The sequence below is a fragment of the Schistocerca americana genome, chromosome 11, assembly GCF_021461395.2.
Source record: "Schistocerca americana isolate TAMUIC-IGC-003095 chromosome 11, iqSchAmer2.1, whole genome shotgun sequence".
NCBI classification, from domain to species: domain Eukaryota; kingdom Metazoa; phylum Arthropoda; class Insecta; order Orthoptera; family Acrididae; genus Schistocerca; species Schistocerca americana.
In genome coordinates this window covers 37,654,144-37,677,658 of record NC_060129.1, presented here as the reverse complement: position 1 = coordinate 37,677,658, position 23,515 = coordinate 37,654,144, and the positions used below count along the sequence as shown (strand labels likewise).

At 42.6% G+C, this 23,515-nt stretch overlaps 1 protein-coding gene across 2 annotated transcripts in view; it reads right to left on the bottom strand.

The window, feature by feature from the left end:
• Nucleotides 1-23,515, bottom strand: part of LOC124553863 (ankyrin repeat domain-containing protein 65-like) — a 54,116-nt gene that overhangs the window by 24,312 nt on the left and 6,289 nt on the right. The window contains exon 1 of one of the 2 annotated variants that reach the window (XM_047127856.1): nt 7,665-7,835. The exons of the other annotated variant lie outside the window; for it this stretch is intronic. The gene's annotated coding sequence lies outside the window, so the exon portion shown is untranslated. Of the gene's footprint in view, nt 1-7,664; nt 7,836-23,515 lie in introns of those variants that run through there. 2 annotated transcript variants of the gene reach the window in all.

Here is a 23,515-nt window from a genome sequence, read left to right as displayed (position 1 = left end):
CAGGGCCATGACGCAGCACTGCTGTCGTCCAAAATTTACAATGTTAAATTCACAGTGAATTATTGAAAAGTCTTAAGTGAGCGACAATTTACTTGAGAGGTTAGTTACATTGTTTTATTACCAGGTTACTGAAATTTTTTTTTTTTTTGGGACGTTACACTGAATGTGAACGACATAATTATAATTTTTACTGTTGTGAGGTTTAGGATTTTTTCTGTTTTCAGCTTACACTAAACGTGAATAATATTTATGTTAATATTTTCTGTTTTGAGGTTACGCTACATGTGAATGAATTTTGAGCTTAGATTAAATCAGAAAGAACTTTGGGCGCAGGATACCAGGTGCGATGAAACCCAGGCCCATAATAATTAAATTTGTGTCATACCGGAAAAGAGCTGAAGTGTTTGCTCAGAAAAGAAAACTCGCCAAGAGTGGGGTTACCCTGAGGGAAGATCTGACGTGCGAAAGACTAAAAGTTTTGAACACTGCGATCACACAGTTCGGCCTTCAAAATGTATGGACCCAGGATGGCAGGATCGTAGTCAAGACGGAAGGAGGGAGGAAAACGGTGACGAACATGTCCGAACTGAAAGACTGAGCGAAATCTCGCGAGACACAGTCTCATATTTTACTCTGTCTAATATAAGTCAATTTTTATTCTTTCTTTTCATTTTTTTTTACGTAAATATTGCTTTGTTATTTCTATATGCACCATAAGTACTCTATTTAAAATCAGTCAATTGTTTCACATAAATATTGCTTCTTTAGTTGCCTATCATAAGTGCTCATTTATATTCATATTGTCAGTCAAACGGGAATTAACATTCTCCATTAACAGGAATCTCCTTAAAACCGCCTTTCTATATCTGTTATTTTCATCCTCGTCACTACCACTACTACTACCATTATCTTTATCGTAACCACTACTGCCACTTTCCATCTTTCTTTTCGCTCCCTTCTCCGATACCACCAGCCTGTCTTTCACCTTTAGCCCACAGACGCTTGAGTCAGTCACGACCTTGGACACACCTGTAAATATGTCTTCCCCCGCGAAATCCAGCTTTTGTCCCTCTTCCGGCCAGCAGGTAGACGGAGCGCGCTCGGTCCTACAGGCGGCCACAATGGGACGGACCGGTTCCGGCGGCGGGCTCTTTGTGGCCCACGCGAACGCTCAGTCGCTAACGGCTCACTTCGACGAGTTCTGTGACCTGTTCTGCCAATCGCTGTTCCATATTATCCTCGTCTCTGAAACTTGGTTGAAACCAAACATTTCTTCCGACGCTATCCGAATCACTGGTTACTCTCTCCTAAGGGCAGATCGTGAAACACGACGCGGGGGTGGTGTGGGTGCCTATATTCGCTCTGATCTGAGACCTACTATACTATGCACATCGGATGCAAAGGGCGAAGGAGAAGCAGAGTTCTTGTTTTTCGAAATAAATACATCAAATCAGAAACTGCTAATTGGAGTAATCTATAAACCTCCAAACGTCGGTGCTATGTCCTCCTTTCAGTCTGCCCTGTCCTCGCTCGTGACACTGTATGGGCGACACAAACATCGACTTACAGTTAAAATCTCCCTCTGCAGAAAAACTGAGGAGACTGTTCCACTCCAATGATATGAGTTTAGCACCGCTGGACCCAACTCATCACACACCACACAGCCATACACTCATAGATATAATAGCAACAAAGCGACCAGATAAAATAATTCGCGCCAATCAGACATCCGCTCCAGGACTCTCTGCTCATGACGTGATTTTCTTAAATTACTCAGTACATACTACCAAAGAAAAATCTCACCTGGTAACCTACAGAAACCTAAAAAATGTTAACCATGACGCTCTTCAAAAGGATTGCTCAGACATCCCTTGGCATGATATAAGCAATGAACCGACTTTAGACGGAAAAATTCGGGAATTATGTCGCAAAATTATTGCACTGTATGATAAACATGCTCCTCAACGCACTGTCAAGGTAAAGAGACCTCCCGCTCCGTGGCTCACCACTGCATTACGCCAGTTAATGAATGAACGTGATGCTGCACATAGGGCCTTCAAGCGTAACCCAACTCCCCAGGCGTACGAAGCTTATAGGAAACTCCGAAATAGAACGAAGCAAAGCGTGAGGAATGCCAAAATCAGACATGCCCGCTCTGTCGTATGCGGCATATCAAAACCTGCTGCACTGTGGAAAAAGCTGCGCAGTTTCGGTATAGGGAAGCGAAGATCTGACGCTGTTTATCAAGCGTCTGCAGAAGAATTAAACGATTTCTTCTCAACAGCCGTAAACTGCCACGCAGCGACAAATTACCAGCCCCAAGATATCAATCTCTCGAGAGACAAGTTTTTCCTAAAACATGTCACTACCGGCACAGTACACAAGGCAATTATGAGAATCTCTTCCGAGGCAGTAGGAAATGATGGAGTGAGCATTGGCATGATTAAGAACGTCGTAAACACTATTACTCCAGTTATCACAGACATCTTCAACCTGTCTCTTGTCAGTAGTACATATCCTACTGAGTGGAAGCAAAGCTTAATTCAACCTATACCCAAGACTGACAACCCTAAGTCGCCAGGTGACTACAGGCCGATCAGCATACTTCCTGCAATATCTAAAGCCCTAGAACACATCGTCCATGAACAGCTGACGGATTACCTCAAAACTCATAACATGCACGACAAATATCAGTCAGGCTTTCGAAAGCACCATAGTACAGCAACTGCATTAATCAAAGTAACTGATGACATTAAACATGCTATGGACAGAGTGAAGCTACCATCCTAACACTGCTTGACTTTAGCAAGGCTTTTGATACAGTTGACTTTGATATATTACTAATTAAAATGAAGCAGCTGAATTTCTCAAACAGCGCAATACACTGGTTCGACAGCTACCTCAAAAACAGAAGTCAAGTCATTTGTGGGTCGGAAAAGTCATCATGGAAAAACGTGCGCTCTGGAGTTCCCCAAGGCTCCGTCCTTGGTCCATTACTCTTCTCACTGTACATTAATGATATTTCTTCAGTGATTCACTCCTGCAACTACCATCTATATGCCGACGACATCCAACTGTACATAAGTGCAAGCCCCAAGAACATTGCTGACGCAGTAGCGAGTATGAACGCAGATCTTTGCTCTGTTTCTCGATGGGCACAGAACCTAGGTCTGAAACTAAACCCCAAGAAATCCCAGGTCATACTTATATCTCATCCAAAGTTAATCAGTCGGTACTTTCGCGAAACAGTCCCTCAAATACTCCTCAATGGTACCCAACTACCATACCAAAAAACAGTAAAAGACCTTGGAATAATGTTGGATGAACACCTAAACTGGGAAGAACAAACAGTCACAGCTTGCCGGAAATCGCTCTCCTCCCTACATGCAATTCAAAAATTTAGAAAAATATTTCCAACCCATGTTAAACAAAAATTAGTCCAAACACTAGTCTTGCCTAATCTTTACTACTGTGATGTAGTTCAACATGGCACAAATAATGAAAATTCGAGATGCCTCGAGCTAGTGATGAATGCTTGTGTTAGATACGTATGCAACATACGGTTGTATGATCATATCAGTCCTTCATACTCCCAGCTAGGTTGGATACGCCCACATAAGGCACGCGATCTCCACACGATGTGCTTACTTCATCGATTTCTTAGCCACTGGTGCCCCCAATACTTATCTTCTCACATTAAACACCTATCATCATTCCACAACCGCAATACCAGATCGGATACGTCTAGCATCTTGGCTGTACCTTTACATAACACAAAATCTTTCTCCGTGTCATTCTCCACCTCAGCCATACGACTATGGAACGCGCTCCCCTGTGATCTGCGTCTTATCCAAAACCACTCAACATTCAAGAGGGAACTTAAGACTTACATATTAGGGACGGTATAGCCACCATTGTTGTGCCCCCCCCCCCTCATCTTTTTCTTTCTCCTCTCCATCATAGCTTCGAATTTTACCATTCTATTTCTCTTCCTCTAACCTATCTACCTCTTCTATATCTCTTTCACCCCATTCCATCGTCTTATGTCTCTGCTTGATGAGAATAACTCACAAGCTGCAAGAATATAACGAGAAAATTCCCAACTAGCAATAGGACTGACACTCATATAAGAAAATTATGTTTACTTTCATATACATAGTCATTATTATTATTATTATTATTATTATTATTATTCTTGATTGTTATAATTATTTTTTGATTGTTATAATTATCATTGTACTACTTTTATAATCTCTATTTTTTTTCTTTAACATTAATACTGTATAACATGTTATATGTCCTAATTTTCTGTAGACACTGAAATTTGTTGAATCTGAGTATGCCTGGTTAGGTGTAAGAGAGGGCCTGAAGGCCCTAATCTTGCCAGGTAAAATAAATGCATAAGTAAAAAAATAAATAAATAAATATTATTCATACTATTTATTAAATTTTCTGTTGGGAGGTTACAAACTACTTAAACCTAACTAACCTGAGGACATCACACACATCCATGCCCGAGGCAGGATTCGAACCTGCGACCGTAGCGGTCGCGCGGCTCCAGACTGTAGCGCCTAGAACCGCTTGGCCACCCCGGCCGGTCCTACGAATAACTTACTATAATAGAGAACTATTATTTCTGAACATTTGCATTTCTAAAGTCGGTACCACTTATTACAGTGAGTAACGCAAAGTTGTCATTGCGCGAACTGTTTTGCAAACTGCCGGCTTTTACGTGCCATATGTTCAGTACAAAGTGTTCTCCTGGTTTTCTGGCCGACTTCGTGTCTCACGGCATTAGCCGTGTTTCGACGTCTGAGCTAGAATAATTGCTTCTGGTTCCGTTCTCTGCTGACTGCAGTCCGATGACTGTTACTGCAGTCCAGAAACAACTGGCCGAGCGATCGCCGCTTCGATCGCGCCTACTGTATGGCCTGCGCAGACTTTTTTCTGTTGTTATTTAATCGAAGTCTTATGTTGTTCACACACTGGAACACCATCTACGCTTTTCACTCTAGTTAAGGCCGTGTAAGCGTGGACTTTTCCGAATGTAAATCTGACCAAACAGCGATCCTGATACCTGAAGTCCGGAGTTTTTCTTAATCACGCCTTTTGCGTTCTTATGCAGATATTTACACAGCAGTTTTCATCCCACAACAAATATTTGTTTATATCTAACCGAGAAGTGAAATACAAATTTTCATAAATTTAGCTTTAAAACTTTAATGCAACAAAATATTTTCTTAATAATTTTCATCCTGTAATGGACACCTTTAGGGACTGAATTTCCAGAAACACTTAAACATGTATTTTCTTATTGTCTGACAGAAGCCAAATTACAGTTTTCGCAGTTCTAGCTTCAAAACTGCCTTAATAGTGACTTTTTAAAGAATCCGTCATCCCCGTTTCACCCTCTTCATATTCCGGACAATCCCTTCTTAAACGACTGCTACAGTATAAGATCCAATCCACACCTTTTCCAAATTTCAATTTTGGATCCTTGTATCCTTCGCAGTTTGGGCTGGGTGATGAGCCGTCGGCCGTTCTTAAGTAATTTGCAATCGAAAATATCACCTTCATTTATTCCAAATTTCACTAACTGTTTTTTAATGTTACCTTTCGTTCGATCGTTACCGTGCAAACGTTGTCGCGCAATAGCAACTGTCTCTGTACATACCCGGATTTTCATTCTTCATCGGAACAGACGCATTTCCCAAAGAAGGAACATTAGGCGTACATGACATTTAAAAAATCCTATGTAACGTGAAGAGTAGGTCCGTTATAACTTGCACAGTCGGGAAATATGTTGAACTGTTCGCTAAATTTTAGCAAAAGCTGCACCACAATATATATTTAGTCGTTCTGCGTATATTTTTGGTGACATGCGACAGTTCTACGACCAGTTAAAGAACCGTCCACGAAACATGTATGACATCTGGCGCAGATAAGATATCTTTCAAGCATTTTTGCCAAGAACACTCAGGAAGTGACAGATTAATGACCTCGAAAACGTCGCTGCAGTGCTGTGTTGTGGTGTTCCAGTAGTCTCTGACGGCGTGAGTCGCGTCAGCCCAGAAGGAGCGGCAGGGCAGCCGGCTGTGCCGCAGCGCCGGTCAGCTGGGCCGTCGTGGGGGGCAGAGCGTGCGCTGCGCCCTCCCCCCTTACGGACTGCATTTATTTCAGTCAGAGACGACATGAACAGAATTTTTTATGGACATGGAAGCACTTTTAGCAACCTTCAATTTGCGAAGAAAATTCGACGTTGGCTACATAGCTTTTATTTATTATTTCATTATTAGTTACTATGCAGGAAAGGTTCCAGACCAGAAACGCATGTCGAGTGGGACGCTGCACCGGTAATAGCAGCAGAATAATGCGTTTTGTTGTTACGTATTTACGTCAGTTGATGCACTGTTTTCTGCGTGCAACACTGTTAAAGCGGTAATGGACGGAAGAGTTTCGAAAGCATGACTACGTCTAGCAGAGAAGAGGCGAGGTGAACCACGCATCACGCGACAGGTCGTCTCCTACAGCGACTCGCATTCACGGTCTGTGCAGCACTGTCTGCAGTCTGTGGTTAGCGTCCCAGGTTCGATTCCCGGCCGAATAGGTAGTTTCCTTCTCTCGGCTTCAGGCTGTTTGTGTCGCCCCCATCACTTCAGCTTGTCTTCAGCGCCCACGTTGCGTGAAACAGGACGGCTTTCTCCTACGGGCCGAGGGACGCCTAACGCTATATCCTGGCCAATAATGCCACGCCATCACTTCAGTTCATTTTTAGGATTCCGCAGCTCTGTCTGTGAAAACAGGCCTTGTAGGGCCACTCCGTCTGGAGTGTGTGTGTGTGTGTGTGTGTGTGTGTGTGTGTGTGTGTGTGTGTGTGTGTGTGTGCCCGACTGTTAAGGCTAGGCGCAAATTGAGACGCGTACACCGTACTTCGCACGCGCCGACTGGCGACGCTCTGCGCTGACAGTACTGAAGCACGCACTCTCTGAATCCTTCTCACTCGATTTTACCGAAACTATTCCATAAAAATATTTGATTTTCGCCCTACATGTAGCGTTACATGTCAGCTTCGTGGCGAGGTGCTCATAATCCTGCTAATGGTCGTAGTTATTGTGATACACATTTTATTAAGACACTACAGAAAATTCGAAAAGTTGCAATGAAAAATTGAGGTCACTATGATTTTGCGTTTTGTGCATATTACACCATATGTTGCTGCGTATGAAATTTAGGTAACATATTGAATTTTTCTTTAGACTTGGGAGGAGTTCTCTATCTGACTTCAATCTCGAGAAAATGGATTCTATGTAGCGGGTTTACTCATGACCTCACGCCCACGAGAATGAAATATTCACAACATCCCTCACATCTGAAACTGCACGAGACATCGAAACGAGATTCTGGCGAATGATGGCACACGAGGAGGCGGGTACTTTGCCAGTTCGTAAACACACTCAACTGTCTTTTCTACGGCGATATATCAGAAGATTTACTTTCTATTTTATTTTTTTCGCTCCAGTGACCAATTTTTTATGAGTTATCGAGAGCTAGTGAAACAATACTTTCCAATTACGAAAATAAATATGAAATTTCTTCTCTTATGTCACCACAAACCGAACAATGAGATTTTTCGTAAACTATTGAGATCTCTGGTCGCCAATTACCTGTTTAATCAGCCACTCCGTTTCAGAATTCTGTCACAATAGCTGCTGCAAAAATGAGTTTGTGCAAATTATATTGTGTTATGCCAAAAGAAGTACAGTTGAACCTGTCAACAAGAGAAATGTGGCCGTTGCTCACAAATGGTGATGCTTCTTTGAATGAGAAAAGGTTAGCAATTCACACAAAAACAAATCACCAATTTTGTTGGAATTTTGGTTGAATCTCATAAGCCATCGTATTTTTAACACTAAACGACTGGAATGAAGACTTACCAAAGTGTTTAATTCCTTTTCTTCCTCTGAGCAGTATTGATGTACTGACTAGCGTTCCGTTCAGGCGGAATGACACGCAAATGCCAGATGCTGGTTACTCATCTACAGCTTGCCAAACTGGCAATGTGTAATCGGCGAATAAGATAGTTGTCATAGTATGAAATATACTAAAAATAGTATAAAAAATAGGATAAAATTAATACTTAGCACAACGTAATGGTCAGTGTATTGTCAGCAGCTCAGAATAATGTGCGCGACAGGAATGGGGAAGTTAGCCAAGTGTGGTTTGTGAAAGGAAGGGTTCACGTCGTTCGAAGAACAGTGTAATGAAAGAAGATCTGCCTTTGTCAGCAATACATTTCAACACATTAAATACATAAAATCACCATACTGTTTTGAGATACTCATACATTCGGAATAACACCGACCAGTACTTCATTTGTGCAGTCTGCTGGATAATGCTGATGGTGTGTCTGCAACCACTGAAATACTTTTTCTCGTCACGACGAGACGATTAAAACATCGTTATTCGTGAAAGCTTCTAGACTGCTTCTAGCTTGCGTTGGAAATGTGACGACCACATGTATGTAGTATAATGTGTCTTATGCTCCATATCCAAGTAACGAAAGTGAAACTGTACTTCGTATTTTGGACGCTTTTTGCCAGGAACAGAAAGGAGTCATACCTGTGGAAATTAAGCCCTTTCGACTTTTTGTAACAGATCGTAGGGACACAGTCATAAAAGGCAGCAAGTAGATAACATTATTTTAGTTTCACGCCTTGCTTCTAGATCAGTATTCCTCACTTCCTTATTCAGTACCCTGACGACGAATCATCTGTCCCTTCTCACGTCCTCAAAACATTGTGGAGGCAGAAGATATAGTCCCAGTGGCGAATGGCTCATCAGTTACTGAAATGTTTATTGTTCTTGAAAAAAGGATAAAGAAAACAAAAGAACTGCCCAGATATATGTAACTGGAAACTATTATGTACTAACGAAAAGAGATGGAGCGCTTAGATGGCAAAAAACGAAACCCTAGTCACTGACAAATTTCCGTATACAGTAGGGCCGTATTTTTCGTATGGGCAATACTTCCGCTGCCCATATGCGCCATGCCGGAGTGCGCGTACGGCAGGACCGCCTCACCCCTCCCTCAGTGCTCACGTGACGCGCGGCGCGAGAAACTGTGCCGCAACCACAACGCCGCGCGACCTGGCGCAGGCGCGCGTCGCGTCCCAGTCGCGTCGCGTCGCAATTTGCGCGGTGGTCCCATTTGAACCCGTGACGTTACAAGAAAGTGCGCTGCATGGCGCCGCACGCGCTAAACGCGTCTCAATTTGCGCCTAGCGTTCAGACGGCCTTTCCTCAGGAATGGGAAGGCAGCAGAGACTTATGGGAGTGCCGTGAACTCAGTTTCTCTCAAACGCACTTACAGAAGCGTGGAACAGGAAAGTGGAGGCTACACGCCAATCGACAAACCACTTTTACTTTATCTATACCGCAACGAAAAATCGTACAATTTGTGTTTTCAAACTATACCAACATATAAACAATTATATCATTTACAAAAGCTGAAGGTAACGTTCGTCCAGTCGAAACATTTTGTAGTCCCAGTGTTTTCCATCAGTCTGAAGCCACGTTTTCAAACGATATGATGTATACGAAATGCCGCGTTATGAATGTAACTGTATGCTCTTATCTCCGTAATTGCAGTTCGTTATATTGCTCTTTTCCAATACATGTCTCATGTAACAATCGAATCTAAAGATGAACTACTACAAAATTAATATTTTGATGGAGCACGTAGGAAAAATGACGTACCACCAACATCTTCACACCTCACACCACTTCACGGTATGTGGAAGAGGATACTTTGTGCACTGAGGCCATTCTACGCTGCGCCGTCACCTCAGCGTCGCTGCTGCCAACTTACTTACTTCCCTCCCTCCCAATACCGCTACGAACAGTCGGCTCCGACCAGCGTGGCCGCGTGACGCCACCAGCTGACCCTGAGCTGGCGACACGCAGTTGCCCGCACTGCGCGGACGCCCGCTTCCCGCCCACAAACCACTCTCTCGCAATGACAACGCGTCTCCTCGCAGCTTTAAGGCTTGCAGCGAGATGACCACCGACGGCAAAAAATCGAGAAATTGCAGCCAATAAAGAGGCCTTACCGACGACCTGTCTACCCACGCGCCATTCCCGAGCGCAACAGGAGTAAACGGATAATATGAAGAGAAATCTGGTCGATAACAGTATTAGTTGCTACTAATGCCCTCTGCGGTACTATCTGAAACGGACAGATCCCAACTCCGTCGGTAATTATGGTACCACAGACTCACGTTTATCCGAAATCCGCTTTATCCGAACAATTTTTTTCCGAGTTTCGCAGCTCTCATTGGCGCTGTCTGACGCATCGCGCAGCTACGCTTTTGGCTACCTAGACTCACACTTGACAGGTTTCAACTTGAAACTTCCTGGCAGATTAAAACTGTGTGCCGGACCGAGACTCAAACTCGAGACCTTTGCCTTTCGCGGGCAATTGCTCTACCAACTGAGCTACCCAAGCACGACTCACGCCCCGTCCTCACAGCTTTACTTCTGCCAGTATCTCGTCTCCTACCTTCCAAAGCTGTGAGGACGGGGCGTGACTCGTGCTTGGGTAGCTCAGTTGGTAGAGCACTTACCCGCGAAAGGCAAAGGTCACGAGTTCGAGTCTCGGTCCGGCACACAGTTTTAATATGCCAGGAAGTTTCGTATCTGCGCACACTCCGCTGCAGAGTGAAAATCTCATTCCAGGTTTCAACTTGTCTGCGCCTGGAGCCACGCATTCGCTGGTGTTTTTTTCGGCAGTCTACTGGTAGTCAGTGCACTGGCGCGCGTCAAAATCCCGAGTGTCGCCAATCCGTGTGTGTGTGCTGGTTCAAGTTTTAGCGTGTTTCTTGTTCGTATTGCGTGGCTTCGTGCCACTGCCATCTATTGGAACTCCTTGGAAGTGCTGTACGCACAGTACTGCTCTGCTAGGCGCGGAGTAGCCCTGTCGAAACCGACAGTGAGCGTGCGGCGCCAAACACTTTGCGCCTGTTGGTAGGTACATCAGACTAAGCCGAGAGTTTAACAGTTTAACGGTGAACTTACAACGCACTGATGTGTTGCCGCGTGGGCCTAGGTAAGAGACGGGATAGGTGTATCGAACGTTTTCATGCGATGGCTGCCACAGCAAGGTTTTAAAAGTCAAAAGCTTCGTCTAGTGGGTCTCCAGTGTCAAGCCGTGAGTCGGTTGCTTGAGTTTCAACGTTTCGTACTCGCACTGCATGGTTTAAAATGTCCGGAGATCAAAGGGGCCAAAAAACAAAGCCATCAGTCGAGTGTAGGTAAAAAAAAGGAAAGAAAAAGAGAAAAAAACCGCTGTGCGTGAGTACGGTCGCGAGACGAGAACAGAATGTGATCTCATTGGAACAAAAGCTTCGCGCTTTGCAGAGAACTGATGCTGGTGAGCCACCCGCGAAAGTTGCTGCGGATCTGAACGTCGGTTACTGATTGGAAGACAAATCGACCTGGAAATGAATTTTTTTTTTTACATCCAAGCGTCAGGCAGCGCAGTGAAATCCCGAGAAACAATGAGAAAAGGTGCACATCCTCAGGAGAGGCCTTATGTGGCACGAGCAGATAAGAGCCGAAGGTGTGATCGTGTTTCAGGTCCTCTACTTCGCCAAGAAGCGATGACATTTTAGGAGCTGATTGAAGGAAAGGAACAAGAATTCCTCGGAAGTGATGGCTGGCTGGATCGGTTCGAGAAGCGGCATGCTATTCGTGAAATTGCCATCCGGGGATAAAGCAGCTATTGCTGATTTTAAGAAGAAATTGCACACAATCATCGACAAAGGAGGTTATAGTAGCGATCAACTTTACAACTGTGATGAAACTCGCTTAATTACAAAATGCTGCCAACAAAAACCCTTGCCACTAAACATGGAAAAACGGAATCCGGATATAAAAAAGCAAAGAAAGAGTTACTGCCCTTGCCTGCAGTAATGCCATTGGCAACCATAAATTGAGCCTTATATTAATGGGCAAATTCAAAAAACCAAGAGCATTTAGACGGAAACCAGCTGATAAGCTTTAGCCGTTGTGGTACACGAATCAATCTAAGGCATGGATGAACGGTGCCACCTTCAAAGAGTCGTTCCACGCAGGGTTTGTTCGACTTGAAGAAAAATAAATGGAGGAAAATGGACTTCCTCGAAAAGCGCTACTTCTTGTGGACCACGCTCCTTCTCACCCTGATGGTCTACCAGGTGGGTATATCAGAGTTGTGTTTCTCCCATCAAACGTCACGTCTCTATGTCAACCGATGGACCAAGGTGTTTATGAGGCGATGAAACAACATTACAGACGCAAGCTGCTGGAATACTTAATCGGTGCGATTGATGTTGAAGAATATTTTGTGGAAGCTCGATAAAAAATCGATGTTTAATTCGTCGGATTGCTGAAGTTTGGATCTAATTCTCCAATTTCTCTCGTTAGGTTTTGGAAAACACTCTTAGATCATAAGGCTACTCATCAGTGGTGGGAAGCAGGAGGCAACATCAAAACGCAAGCTGACGTGCCAGAAACAGATGAAAATGACATAATTTTTATGAATTTACTGGAGAAGCTACAGGGTTGTGAAGATGCGAACTTCGAAGACGTTGAAGAGTGGATGGAAAACTACTTTTTTAATTTGACTGAGGAAGAAATCGCCCAAATTGCGACCAATCCGAAAGCGTCAGAAGAATATGTATCTGATGACTAAGCAGAGATAAAGATTTCTCACACAGTCGCTTTCGAAGTGATCCAAACCGCCCTGGAGTACGTCAGCCAACAACAGGAGGCGACTTATCCCGAAATCGTCTGTTTCCAACGTTGGAGATATATTCCTGCAACAAAAGTTTCTCAAAGCAAAAAACAAAAAACCATTAGACTTTTTACCAAAAAAATAAATTCTAATTGAGCATCGTAGAGCTTTGAAACGTCCCCTTGGAAAAATTATAAATGACTGTGCTTAAACTGACACACAATATTTTTAGTGCAACGCAATGTGACATTGAAAAGTCCCAACAAAAGAATGGCCCTGACTAACAATAACCTATACCTTTCATGAATCATTTACCTCACAAAAATCTTAGTTACTCAAACTACTGCAATACAGCGTGCGCCAATACTGCCAGCTAAATAAAAGATTCTAACTACTGAAGGCACTAACTACTGACAGGCATAGTTAGCAAATGAAAGATTTTGACAGAGAACAAAATGTATTTACGTTAATAGTGTTCAGAAGTCATCCGTTCATGACATCCAGTCTTACAAATTTACTCTCTCTCTCTCTCTCTCTCTCTCTCTCTCTCTAATGGACACACGTCCAGATAATCCGCTCTCAAACCTCCATCTCACTCCCCATATCCACCACTGCTGGCGGCACACCAACTGCTCAAGGCTACGCGCTGTTCACATACAACTGCCCAACACTACAATAGCGAATATTACAACAATGCCAACCAGCCACAGACTGCACACAGCACAGCCAGTGATTTTCATACAGAGCGCCACGTGGCGTTACCGACATAAAAACCACAACAGCCTACTTACAACTTCAACGCCCATAATATCCTCTAGACTCATTTTTCGTTTCTCTGAGTAATCTCTAGACTTTTTCATAATTTTGTAAAGTAGATTATTTTTTAATCAAAACGGTAGGTAATAAAATTAAAACTCCTGTTTTTTCCTGCTGCCAAACAAGGCGGGTTTTTCCTGTAAGAACGCAAAATAAACGAGCTTCGTTATTGAGCATTAAAAAACTGAGTTTTTAATCATACTTTGGCGGCTTTTTACTACGCCAACACAATTTCTTCAGTCAAAAATGCAGGCTTATTCACAAACGTATCAATAACATTCTACGTTTCCTACATAGTTTTAGGATCATATTTCTCGGTACTGACGCAGTTCGGGGTGTTTCACGCGTGAAAACAGTGGAACTTCGGTTTTTATGAAATTTTCGTTATCCGAACAGGTCGCCGTCCGGATCATTTGGGATAAACGGGAGTTTACTGTATTACATCGCTTGCATTCCAGGACACGGATGCACCAGAAATACGAGGGAATTTTATTCAGCCAAGACGTATTTCGAAGTATACTACCTAATTCTTTGGGAACACTTTCTGTCATAGTTTCACTTCTTACCATAAAATAACATCCGCTTCGTAAAAAAGCATTTCTGAGGGAACCCGTAATTTCCATTCATATATTCTGCTACTTAATAGCAATCTGAATCAATTCTACCTACACGACCTGAAGAAAAGCGTAAGATGCATGTTGCTGCCTTTTGAGATAACTAGAACAATGAGAAAACTCGTTTGTTTCGAGATTAAACTGACCACATACTAACAGTTGAGTAGTCGCCCAGAACAAGCTTGTAACGCTCATTTTTAGAAAAGCTGGCTTTTACACAGAGAAAGGTTAGCAGTACTTGGCACAAGGTAGCGATGCTGGAACTGCTGTACACAATCTGTTGTAGGCGACAGACTGACAGGTTTGCGTTGCGCAGAGCAAGGTTGTATCTGTAAGAAAGATGGCGGTCACATCATGTACACCTCTTACAGTCAGTGCTCAAAAACCAGAGATCACTGTCAGAAACACACGAGCAGAGCCGAAAAGCGTAAACAACCTGTGAGTGACCGGCGTGATGTGAAACGGAAGGCACTCAGGGATGCTGGGAAACTATACATATATCAAAGAGGGGGAAGGTAATAGTGGCAAAATCTCCACCAGATAAGGTACGTGCTACGAAGTTGCAACTCATTTTTTCATTGTAATATTATGATACCATAACCTAAAATAACTAGCCTAGTTTGTGACTAGCGAAGCTAATTTTTCTCTAGCCTTTATTGTGAATTATGACCAAGTAGTGCAAACCATATTGCAATGAAAAAGTTATGTAACGATGCGTAATACAGTAACATAACAGAGCACGTGACTTACACCTTTAGGCATTATTCTTTAATCGTTGTCTTCGACTGGATAAATAAGGTGTTAGCCTGAGTTTATGTAAGTACAGTAGGTATTTATTCAAACACTGTTTCAAAACGTGATTATCGTTTTTTTGCGCACCTAGCAATGTAAACAAATTACATTGGATACAAAACACACACTGGTTAAAGACTTCTGTACTTCCAATTACAATCAACAGTCGCCATTGTTAGGGCGAAACTGTATTAAACTTGAGGACATTAAAAGAAGAGAGGTTGAACATCTTTGTCGTAGACACTGCAGTTTTCTTTATTTGTTAAGACTACCGTCAGGTGCCACCGGGTTTGTCAAAAGACGCTGTTTCATGCTTGTAACACAACTCCTCGTAGAATACAGAAATTGCAAGAGAAAATAAAAACTTGGGAGTCGTTCTGTGTCAAGAGGGGTAAACATAAAAATCGACATTACACTATACCTGATCATGGGAAGATATGCAAAATCATATACGATCAGTCAAAACAGGAAAGTCATAGTCGCCACAAATCCGGAAAGAGTTGCTAGTCCGCTGGTGTAAATTTAAAAAAGACATTGATATGTTTAGAAAACATCATCCTGAATATAAGTGCAATGAATGCACAAATAGAGCCATTTTGCACTCGTGTTGCAATCTGCGATTTCGTCTGCGTAGAGCAGATTCTTTCTCATATTATGACAGGTTTTATTTGGTTATTATGTCAGCAGAGACAGATGAAAGACAAGCTATTGAAATTCAAGGAAGATTACATCATTCCAACGCTGAAGGGTCTTATAAAGCAATGAAGGAAGACGAAAACAATCACATCTACATTGAACTTTCCGTTGATGTACAGAAAGTATTTTTCTGTCCTGTATTGTCGCACTCCTCCGAATTCTATCAACGGCAGTATTCCTATTGCAATGAAGCCACACACAATGCTGGAACAAGTGACGGAACAATGTGCTTTTGGCGTGAAAGTGTGGCCAGGCGCGGATCAGCCGAAATTTCTTCGTGAATATTGAAGAACATCGCCTCAAACTATCAACCCCTTGCCCGGGGTGCGAAACAATCATTGGCATATGTTGGGGGTAGTAGTAGAGGTGTTTGTGGGCGCACGACAGCAAGGTCTTCAGCGCCCGTGCAGCATCATAGTGAGACGGGTGTCAAGAAAAAAGAAAACCTCAGAACAGGGACATAAAACGGAACAGAGAACACGGGGAACAATCATCAAAAAAATGGGCTCACCCACACTGAAGCGTGGGATGATGCAGGGCGTCAGCAGTAAAACGTGGACAATACAGGAAGAAAATGGTAGAGGGAGCTAAAACATTGGAGCAGATGGAAGTGGCTGGCTGACCACAAGGAAAAAAGGGAGGAGTCAGCCACTCTGCAACACACTAAAACCTCCAGCCTAAAAGTTTAGGCCAGAGTCCAGACACATCACAAAACTTAAAAACCCTTGCCACACACGTCTCATCGTCAGCTAAAATACAAGGGAGATCCCCAACAACCTGTGCTTCTGCCCTTGCATCACGGTATAAAATACAGTCGATTAAAATGTGCCGGACAGAGATGTGCACACCACAAGTGGCACAAAACGGAGGATCCTCCCGCCGTAATAAATAGCTATGCGTCACAGGACAGTGCCCAATCCGCAGACGTGTGAGGGCCACCTCTTCCCGCCTGAGCAACCGACAGGAGGAACGCCACGGCCGAGTGGTTGACTTTACCGACCGCAGTTTATTGGCCGACACCGCCAGCCATTCGGCCTCCCACAACTCCATGCACTTCCTATGGAGTGCAGCGATGACTGACTGCAAGGGGATAGGACACTGGACCACATCCTGCTCTCTGCAGGCCTCCTTGGCAGCCCGATCAGCCTGTTCATTGCCCCATATGCCGACATGACCAGGCACCCAGCAGAAGGATACCTCTTTACCCCGCTGTTGGAGCAAGTACAGTTGGTCATGTATCAACTGGACCATCTCCTCAGTCGGGTATAGGCTCTGCAGCGATTGTAAGGCACTAAGAGAATCGGAGCAGAATGTCACTTTGGTAATACGTAATAGCTCTGGGATATTTTACGACAGTCAATCACAAGTTCTTGGTATTAGGTGAGACTTTTCTACATTCCCTGATAGAGCGTCAAAAGACACATACTGTGCATGTTCCTGAACACTGGGTAGAGGTTATCACTTCAGCAAGGCGATGAAACCTTTCCTCGTATGTGATATGCAGCCTGAGCGCTTTTAAGATTTGAGTGATCTGGAACATTCGCTGAGATGGTATTCGAACTTAAAATAACTTCATCACATTGTATGCTGATATCTGCAGATGATCCTGGAGGAGTTCGCAGGAGAATCAGCCACAATGTACTACAACCGTTGCATGGCTATTCCACCTTAAAGAAATCACGAGGCGTTCGCAATACATACTGTGTAAGCCCTATAGTGTGCCACTAGCTGAAATTCCTTTTCTCTAGTCTCAGCGGTTGCCAATATAAGCAGGAAAGTTGAATGACGCAATGGATATGTATAACTATATTCCAGTCGAACTGAAACAATGTTACGAAGAAGTGAAGGTTGAGTAACATTTTAGTATACAGATTTCTTTGTAAATGAACTAAGGATTATGCATACTAGAAGAAATAACTTTCATGACAATTTGCTCTGCGCTGCACATAAAATATTGCCTGATCTATAGTAATTCAGTATTCACAATATTTCATATGAAGATTTTGTTGAATACTGTGGTTAAATACAATCCTTTATATATAGTTGTTTACAACCTTGTCCTTATGCGTAAGGTTAAAAACTTGTTCTTTGTGAAGATGTTATTTTTTCCGTTATTTCTATTTTAATTTACATGTGGCCTTAACAAGTGCTTGTCAGTCAAATGACGAAGTCAGTACAACTGTTTCATTACAATTTTGGCTTTATAAATATAAACATTTATGCAATATAATGTTTTCCTTTTTCTTGGAAAAAAATTACTTTCGTCTGTTACAACCTTGTTTTGCGAGGCTATTCAGCTACAATAGCAGTCTGTATTCTGCCGCTCATTACACTGAATTCAAGATAGTACTACCGGCAATAGTTGCAACATTTTTTGGATGCAAAGGTTCCACACTTGAGAGAGCAGGACGTGATACGTGTCATACACGTAAGTAAGTACGTCACTGGATGTGCGATGTTCCGTGTCTGCAGCCACGTGCGCGTTCAGACGAGACTGGAAGTACAACACGACGCTGTCTTCAGCTTTAGAAAGGATTTAGACAGCTCAGCCACACATTACACAGCATTTTATGGCCTCGAGTCGCAAACCAGACAGTCTACATCCTTCGACCCAAATGCTACGAATTAGATTGCATGTATTACGTAAATTCCAAGCATAACAACTAAGAAAAATAAGTGGAAGATAACTCATTGTCAAATAGCAAAGCGGGACTGTGACACACTGCATAACATTTTTTATCACTTAAGAGATTGTGCCTCTGCACACACACACACACACACACACACACACACACACACACACACACACACATACAGGAGTGGCGGGGCAGCGGTTCTGACCTCATGTGATCGCTGATGCCCCCCCCCCCCTGCCCCCTACCCCATTCCAAGCCGCCAGCAACGAACGCTGCAAGCCGTGAGCTTCGCGCTTCGGCCTGCTTTTTTCTCTCTCTCTCTCTCTCTCTCTCTCTCTCTCTCTCTCTCTCTCCTCCAAGAAGCGAGCACACTAGCACAGTCAACGCCTCCTTTGACATCCCGAATAAGCCCTTCCGTCCTCCACTTGCCTCTAACTAGTAAGTCCGCTCAGTCTCTCACCAGCGACAGGGGAGACCCTAGGCCAACGTTTTGACACGAAGCCCTGCTTTGCAGTGCAACGCTAACGATGCTTGGCACAGCAGACCTCCACTTTTGACGAATACGGAAATTACCTACACAATGCCGTATGTGCAAATCGGATACGATCGTCCAGTCTCAAGTATTGTCCCGTTTTTAGAGGCTCAAAAATTTGTCCCGACTTTTTTTTTCAAACAAGCAATTTGTCCCGATTTTCAAGGATTATTTGCAGACATTTACAAAGTGATTAAAATATTTTCTGAGTGTCGATTTTATAAACTATCAATTGAAACTGACATTCCGTACGTTGGTACCCCTGATAATGTACAGCTTAAGCACTATAGTTGTTGCGTACTCTTGTTTTCTTTGCTTTTACTTGCCATTGTTGTCAGCACTCAGTATCAGTTTCGTGAAGTGCTAGCACATCGTGGCGATGCAGAAGCGAAAATCAAAGTTTTCGGAAGAGCTTCAGAGGAAATTTCCTTGCTTCACTGCTACAGACAATGACTGTTCAGCAAAATGTAACGTATGTAACTGTGCTGTTATCCGTGTCTCATGGTGGTGCTGCAGATCTCAAGCATCATATGGAATCAGAGAAACACAGGAAGAATCTTCGGCCTGTCGGAGTCGCCGAGCGGTTCTAGGCGCTACAGTCTGGAACCGCGCGACCGCTGCGGTCGCAGGTTCGAATCCTGCCTCGGGCATGGATGTGTGTGAAGTCCTTAGGTTAGTTAGGCTTAAGTAGTTCTAAGTTCTAGGGAACTGATGACCTCAGAAGTTAAGTCCCACAGTGCTCAGAGCCCTTTGAACCATATTTGAAGAATCTTCGATCGGCAGGTTCCTCGCAAAAAATGACGAGATATTTTGTAACTTCAAATACACAGGAACAGAAAAACGTAGCTGCAGCAGAAGGAACCCTGTCATTCCATGTTGTTAAACACCGCCAAAGCTATCGTTCTAATGACTGCAGTGTTCAACTAAACAAGAAAAATTTTCCTGATTCTAAGATTGCAGAAAATGTTTCGTGTGGAAGAACAAAGTGTGAGGCAATTAACAATGTTATAGCTCCGCATTCCCAGAAACAGGTAATAGCTGCCGTAAACAGCGCAAAATACTTTTCAATATCTACTGATGCTAGCAACCATGGGCATCAGAAAATTTTCCCTGTGATAGTTCAGTATTTTTCTGTAAGTGAGGGTTGACTGCAGACGAAATTGCTTGACCTTGAAGTGCAGAACGAAAAGTCCGAAACAATTTCCAATTATCTTTCTCATGTTATACAGTCATTCAGTATCATATCAAAGTGTTTGCATTTGGTGCAGACAATACTAACTGTAATTTTGGGGGGTTAATGACGAAAGTGGGTAATAATGTTTTCACACATCTCAAAGAAAAATTAAAAAACTAACATTGTTGGCATAGGTTGTCCAGCACATGTTGTTCATAATACACTTCAAAGTGCTTGTGATGTTTTACCTGTTGACATTGACTGCATTGTCATGACGTTGTACAACTATTTTCATATTTTTTCTATTCATGTTGCAGAACTCACTGAATTCTGTGAGTTTGTTAGTGTCACTTGCAAAAATTTACTTTCCTTTTCCAAAAGGAGGTGGCTTTCATTGTTGCCAGCCATAGAAAGGATCTTGAGAATGTATGAACCTTTGAAATCTTACTTTTTGTCACAGTCTAACTCAAAGTACCCTATAAATCCTATAAATGAATTATTTACTTTTTGTGCATTCACAAATGAGTGTTTTTCAACAATCCATTCTGAGCATTGAGAAACAGAATAATTCCATATGCGACGTATTAGCAGTCTTAAATAAAGCTTTGACAAGTCTAAATTCAAGGAAACATGAACATTTTGTACCACTAAGTGTAAAAAAACTGCTGAATGATTGTGATGACCAGTCTGTTAAGAAATTTGACATAGCAGTATCAACGTTTTATGATGCTTCAGCAGACTATTTATCCTCATGGTTACAGGGAATAGTATTCTCATGGATGATGCTCACAGAACCACCAGAATGGTCAGTAGTTGAAAATACTTTAATGTGGCTAAACGAAAAGGGCATTCTAGTAAATGACAGCCTCTTATTTGATGGAATAGTTCATATACGGTCATTTGTAAAACAACAATTGGAAACTGACAGTGAACAATGGAATCAGTTGATGGCACATGAAAAATGGTGTAGGTTTTTCAGATCTTGCCAGTGTAATGAACAGTTCAGAGAATCGCATAATATAGTGCAGTACTTCTTTTCACTCCCTGCCCACAATGCAAATGTTGGAAGAGTTTTCAGCTTACTATCATCACAGTGGACAGATGAGAGGAATAGATTTACGGTGAGGAGCGTTAAGTGTATTTTACTGACCTGTTTAAACTTCAGTAAATACAGTTGCACTGACTTCTATTCATACCTATTAGGCAAACCTGAGTTGCTGAATGAAATTTCATCTTCGAAGAAATATGATTGCAGTGTGGAATCCACAAAACCATAAATTCCTTGTGTTCACTAAGAACCTTTTGTAGCGATTGTTACTGTATGTCTTTCTACACTCTGTGTTATAAATGTTACATTTCTTAGTAAGTAAATTTCTGAAAACTACACACACACACACACACACACACACACACACACACACAAATATCAGTGAAGGCTATATTTGCAGAGGAAGAAGAAATGGTAGCATTAAAAGTGGTATTTAACGAGAAATAAAAATTGTCCCTCTTTTTGGCCAAGAAAATGTATGAAAGTCCCACTGTTGCCCGAAGAAAAATGGTCACCCTAGTCTCAAGCAAATCTTACGCTCAGAACGTATCCCTAAAGACTATTTTCGCTTAGAGCACTACAAGTACCTTTAACTCGAAATGGTCGCCGCTTGAAGTTTCCATAGTTTTATTTTGATTTCAGTACTACAGAGAAGCTGATAGGTTGTAAGTATACAACATAATTAATTCGTATCAGCTGGCCATTCAGAACATTTTACCGATTCAGTTTCTGTTGGCTGAATTGTATCCATCCAGGAACTTACATTTTACCGTCTATTCCCTTGTGTTGCGCCGAGTACAACGGCCGGAATTGTTATTTTGTGGCAGCAGTTATCTGCAGTAAACGTCGTTTCTGCGCCAGTCATTTTTAACAGTTCCTAGTAAGCGGCTGTTATCTGTGCTGTGATCCGTTGACGCAGAAGAAGCTGACCAGTCCCCGTATTCAGTTTTATACTACCAGAGCACTGGTGCCACATTTAGTGGCTTTGTACTGAACATAAGTGCAAGGGAAAAAAATCCCTCGAAAACTCTTAGTTATAGGTACGAAATCTTACAATATAACAGCGCAAAATATCGCTATATGACAACGTCATGCCCGCAAACTGCACTTACTTAAAGGTCAAATACTTAGTTTAATTTCTGCTGCTTCAAACCAACTACAGTAAAAAGCCAACCGAACTACAGCAAGAAGCAAGCCGAACTACGGTAAAAAACTAACTACAGTAAGAAACTAACTACAGCAAGGTCAGCACTGTGGATCACCACACAAAACTGTCAAGAGTTGACGCCCTAGTAGTTTTCTTCAGTCCTGTCGAAAATATTTCGTTGGAGAAAAGCCACGTTAGTAAAGTTTCGCATGGACGCAGTAAAACTGCGCCATTCATCATGTGAAGGCTGGGTATTACATTTCGTACTGTGAGCATGGATACTGCTACACCTGTTATTACACTTTTTTCCAAGACCTCCTGGGTGGTGTCTGCACATGTTGGGACAGTATTTGACCGCCGTGTCGGCTCCTCTATCCTGACTGTAATGGACCGACGTAAGGGGTCGTGGGTTCTCTCCCAGCAGTTCCTCTCCTGTTCAGAAATCCGCGCCTCGCCGCGGTGTGTGAGAACGTGGAGATGTATCTGTCACAGCCACGGCCACACAGAACGCGCCTGGATTTCTCTTCGCGTTTTTAATTATTATTCACTATCATTGTTTTAGCTTTGCCGCCACTCGTTCACAGCAGACGATAAACTGCTGAAAAGATAATAAACACAAAGACTTCATCAAAAAAAAAAAAAAAAGACGAAAAGCGGCTCCCTCATTATCGTTTCAAATAAGAATTTCTCCTAATTAATTTTGGGTCTCAAAGAAAAATATTTCGAATGATCCGTACACGAAAGAGATTACAAAGATTAAAGTAATTCTCTTGCAGCAGCATTAAAGAGTAACCGACCACAGATACAATTTGCATGTTTTACGTCTATCTACGTGCTAATGATCATCTGCAGATTTTTTTATGTGAACAAGTAAAAACAGGAAATAATTTGTACAGGCGATAGGTATAAAGAAATATTCAATACTAATTTACATACTAGGAAAAGATACAGAAATAGCTGTTTGAAACTGATAAATTAGGAGACTAAAAGTATAACTGACTTGGTAGTTAACTTTAATGCTAGGAGTTGGAAAAATTTACTCGACTAAAGAAAATGGTTCAAATGGCTATAAGCACTATGGGGCTTAACATTTGAGGCAATGAGTCCCCTAGACTTTAGAGCTACCTAAATCTAACTAACCTAGGGACATCACACACGTCCTTGCCCGAGGCAGCCGCGTGGTTCCCAACTGAAGCGCCTAGAACCGCTCGGCCACAGCTGCTGAGGGCGTGAAGGTCGAGGGCGTATTCTGATTAAAGTGTAAGTAGTGCAGTATTTGCTATCACTA